Here is a 5,155-nt window from a genome sequence, read left to right on the forward strand (position 1 = left end):
TTCACTTGTTTTGGGTTTGGTGACTAACCATTTCATTTATTTATTTATTTTTGACAAAGGTGAATAACCATTTTAGTGCTGCATCTTTATTGCTCAATGAAAAGGTTTTGAGAGCTTTCTCCCATATTTTTTTCCCTTTCCTTGTGGGAATGGCCTCTGTCCCTTTTGTAAATGTGTAGAAAGTAGAATTATTTCCTTCGGAGAAATATGATCACAATATGTACGGGTTCTAATGACAACTTTTCTATTTTGTCCTTTTTGGTTGTTTAATTTAGAAAAGTAACACTATTAAAAGTGTTCTCAATAGACTGTTTTAAGTGGCTTTTGCTGCTTGGGAATGAGAACTAGTGTTGCAGTTTTATTTTACATTAAGGTAAAAGTAGGAATAAGCTGGGATTGTCTTTTCTTTTCATCGATCTTGATGTTTTATGTCTTTGTACTAGCCTTTAATTTAACAACTGGTCATGTCATTAGGAAACTGCCACAGTAAGCCTTCACATACAAATTTAATCATTACTTGATGCTATTTAAGCCTTCACATGCAAATTTAAGCATTACTTGATGCTATCTTATTCTAGAGTAATCTAGACATGCAATGCATCCATTTTAGAAAGGCCAAATCGTTGTTCTTCTTAAACGTTCTCTCTCCTCAAGATAGATCTTGAGGACGACTGATCATTAGACAATGTAATGTTAGTGGAATGACTTTATGACATTGCCTATTTGAATGGTTTGGATCTATTTGATAATTTTGACCTCTGAATTTTAAGAATCTCTAATTTAGTTAATGATCTGTGCACTTCTGATCAATAACCTTTTTCTAATAACAATTGGTTGTTTCTTGCCATGTGAAGGCAAACACAATGTGAGTTTTCCAAACAGAAGTTTACGGGTGGATAACAATACTGGGATAACATGTTGCTTGCAGTTCTGTTCTTTCAAACAAGAATTATGTACATGGGGTCAAGATTAGATTATTCATGTCATAATGTCAATTTTCAAGATAATTCACTATAGTAACTTCTGTTGCTTGCAGTTCGTGATTCTTGGGTTTATAAAATTAAGGGAACTTTTGAATGACAATGAGAATTTTAAGTTGAGAGAAAATGATCAAATAGGAGATGGAAGAGGAAGCTATGTGTACAAGCATGTGCATGCTACTCTTAATGTAGTTGAACAGCAGCAATCAGCAGCTTATTTATTCGAAGATAACATTGCAACTTTGGTCAATGCCAGACCAGATTACAATTACATAACATAGTGACAGTCAGCAAGGCACGGTATAAATGCATAAACCATTTGAGCAAAATCCGTCGTACCACATATCCAAATCGCAAGCTTTAACACATGCATCCTTTGAAGTACACAGTCCCTTGAACGACGGGCTCTGCTTGTAACAAGTCTTTCCTTCCGTCTCCACCACCATCCATCCTGTAAGTAATAACACAACATAGTTCTGTTAATCTCTATTTTCATTTCCCGGATAACTATGAAATAATCTCATCAGATTGTGTACCAGAAGCAAGGGCTACGAAGATGAACACCACGACTGTGAGTTTTCTCCATCCTTCTCCCATAATGTCTTTCTCGTCTTAATCTTTCTGTTTCCTGTACTGAAACTCCGACGCCCATACATAGGAGTCAATACCTCCTTTTATCTCTTTTCCTTTCCTTTTAATGTCTTCTTCAACAAATTAGGTTATTTCTCTAGGTTTTGGGAAGGAACAGCACCACTTTACTTATGATAGAATAATCATATGTATTTCTGTTTGTTAAAAATTAAAGAATAGAGAAGAGAAGAACACAAGGTTACGTGGATACCCTAATACAGGGAGAAAAACTACGATATAAAGACTTTTCTTATTCTGTTTTAAATCTGATACATTGAACACACGGTATAAATAGACAGTAGGAAACCCTAGGGTCTTACACAATTACATAAATGCCCCTAGGTTAATAACCCTATTTTCAACACTCCCTCTCAAGTTGGAGCATAAATATCGACAAGACCCAACTTGCTTACACAATAATTAAAATTTTGTCTCAGTATCCCTTTTGTAAGAACATCAGCAACTTGTTGGTTTGAAGGAATATAAGGAATGCATATGTTTCCACTGTCCAACCTCTCCTTAATGTAGTGTCTGTCTATCTCTACGTGTTTAGTTCTGTCATGTAGAACTGGGTTGTTTGCAATACTGATGGCAACTTTATTATCATAAAATAATTTCATTGGAAGCTCATTATCTTGCTGGAGATCTGATAATACTTTCTTCAACCAGATTTCTTCACAAATTCCTGGACTCATGGCCCGATACTCAGCCTCAGCACTACTTCTTGCAACAACTCCTTGTTTTTTACTTCTCCAGGTGACTAGATTTCCCCAGACAAACGTACAATACTCAGACATAGATTTTCTATCAACAACAGACCCTGCCCAGTTAGAATCAGTGTAAGCTTCAACAGATCGTTTATTGGTTTTGCTGAACATTAGGCCTTTACCAAGAGTTCCTTTCAGATACCAAAGAATACGTTCAACTGCTATCATATGATCTTCACAAGGAGCTTGCATAAACTGACTCACAGCACTTACTGCATAAGAGATATCTGGTCTTATGTGAGACAAGTATATCGACTTCCCAACTAACCGCTTATACCTTTCTTTATTGACAGGAATTCTATCATTCTTATCACCGAGTTTCACATTGTATTCTACTGGTGTGTCAACAGGTTTACACCCAGTCATACCTATTTCTTTTAGCAAGTCCAAAGTATATTTTCCTTGAGAAACTGATATACCCTCTTTTGAGCGAGCCACTTTCATTCCCAGAAAGTATCTTAGCTTCCCGAGGTCTTTAATTTCAAACTCTCTAGCCATCTCTGTTTTTAGTCTCGTGACCTCTACATCATCATCCCCAGATAAAACAATGTCATCAACGTGGACAATAAGAATAACTATCTTCCCTAATGTTGATCTTTTTATAAACAGAGTGTGATAGGAATGCCCTTGAACATACCCCTGTGCTTTCACAAACGTTGTGAACCTGTCAAACCAGGCCCTTGGAGACTATTTCAATCCTTATAGTGACTTTCGCAATCTACACACCTTATTTTTTAATTGACTCTCGAACCCGGGAGGGGGACTCATATAGACTTCCTCCTCAAGTTCCCCATTAAAAAACGCATTTTTAACATCAAGTTGGTGTAGAGGCTAATCTTTATTCAAAACAACTGACAAAAATACTCGGATCTTGTTAAGTTTTGCCACTGGTGAAAAAGTCTCAGAATAATCTACTTCATAGGTTTGAGTAAAGCCTCTTGCAACGAGTCTAGCCTTGTACCGGTCAATTGTCCCATCTGACTTGTACTTTATAGTAAACACCCATTTACATCCAACTGTCTTGTGTCCTTCAGGCAAAGTCACCGGTTCCCAAGTTCTATTCTTTTCCAGAGCTCTTATTTCTTTTATAACAGCAGACCGCCATTCTGGTTTTTTCATTGCAACACTTATGTTATCTGGAATCACCTCAGTGTCCAAGCTAGTAGTAAATGCCTTGAACTCGGATGCTAGATTACTATACGTCATGTAACTATGCATAGGGTATTTAGTACATGAACGAGTACCTTTCCTCAGGGCTATAGGAAGATCAAGTGATGCATCACGTTCTTTCACCTCTCCAGGCTCCTCACCACGATTGACCATCTGTGTATCAGAAACTTCAGTAGTATCTTCCACATCATCACTAGTAAGGATCATTTCATCCTCTGCAGCTTCAATCATTTCATCCTCTGCAGTTTCCCCTTCTATCACTCTTTTAGTATTACTACTTCCTTCCCCCTTGTCTTGACTGCCTTCACCAGTCTCCATACATATATCAACATCATTAGGAATATACGTACTTGGACCTGATGGCGGGTTTGACTTCTGCACTAGAGCTGGCGGTTCTGGTTCAACAGGCGACACTACTTCCTTCCTGAGATTCTTCCTATAGTAAGTTTTCCAAGGAACTTGATTGGTAGGAAGGACCAGACTATCATGATCAGGACTAGAGTTAGACAAGGTTTGAATGGATGCTAACTCTAGAGGAATAGCATAAGATGACCAGTTAGTCTCTTCATTTATGTTCTCCCTATGCAGATGACTAACAGGGAAAAACGATTGATCCTCGAGAAAGGTGACATCCATGGAGACATAGTACTTTCTAGATGACGGGTGATAGCATTTATATCCACGTTGATGGAGTGGATATCCAAAAAAGACACACTTCTGAGCATAAGGAGTAAATTTTGTACGGTTTGGACCATGGGAGTGAACAAAAGCAACACAACAAAAAACCCGAAGAGAAACATCAGAAATCAATCAAGTAGTAGGAAATGAATCTTTAAACAATTCTGAAGGGGTATGAAGATTAAGAATATGGGATGACATCCGATTAATGAGATGAGCAGCAGTGAGAACTGCATCTCCCCAAAGGTACGACGGAAGATTGGCGAATAACATAAGAGACCGGGCTACTTCAACCAGATGCCAATTTTTATGCTCAGCTACTCCATTTTGTTGTGGAGTGTAAGCACATGAGCTCTGGTGAACAATACCTTTAGAAACAAGAAACTCTCTAAAAGAGGTATTAAAAAATTCTCGCCCATTATCACTTCTTAAAATCCCAATCTTTGTTTGAAATTGAGTTTCAACAGTTGTGTAAAATTGTTGGAAAACAGAGGACACTTTAGATTTATCAGTAAGAAGGAAAATCCAGGTGAGACGGGTGTGATCATCTATAAACGTGACAAACCACCGTTTACCAGTGGAAAGTAACCGGTGAAGGACCCCAGACATCACTATGAACAAGAGAAAACAGACTCGAGGGTTTGTAAGGCTGAGAACGAAAAGAAACCCGATGTTGTTTGGCACGAATATACACATCACAATTAAAAGAAGAAGTACTAGCATTATGAAATAAATGAGGAAATAAATACTTCATATATTGAAAATTCGGATGTCCTAAGAGAAAATGCCATAACATAACATCATGTTCAGAAACAAAGAAATTTAAAGACATAAACCCAGATTGGTGATCATTCCTAAAGGAAGCTTCGTCAAAAAGGAAGTATAGTCCCCTATCGTGCCGGGCAGTGCCAATCGTCATCCCCGATTTCA

General features: G+C 37.7%; 1 long non-coding RNA gene across 1 annotated transcript; it reads right to left on the reverse strand.

Moving 5' to 3' along the window:
* Positions 1-1,169: 1,169 nt before the first annotated feature.
* Positions 1,170-1,646, reverse strand: LOC120077629. The gene is made up of 2 exons (XR_005481797.1): positions 1,517-1,646; positions 1,170-1,431 (listed from the first exon to the last, which is right to left on the reverse strand). It is a non-coding gene; the product is annotated as an uncharacterized LOC120077629 (long non-coding RNA).
* Between the last annotated feature and the right edge of the window lie 3,509 nt (positions 1,647-5,155).

Source organism: Benincasa hispida, chromosome 5, assembly GCF_009727055.1.
Source record: "Benincasa hispida cultivar B227 chromosome 5, ASM972705v1, whole genome shotgun sequence".
Lineage (NCBI taxonomy): Eukaryota > Viridiplantae > Streptophyta > Magnoliopsida > Cucurbitales > Cucurbitaceae > Benincasa > Benincasa hispida.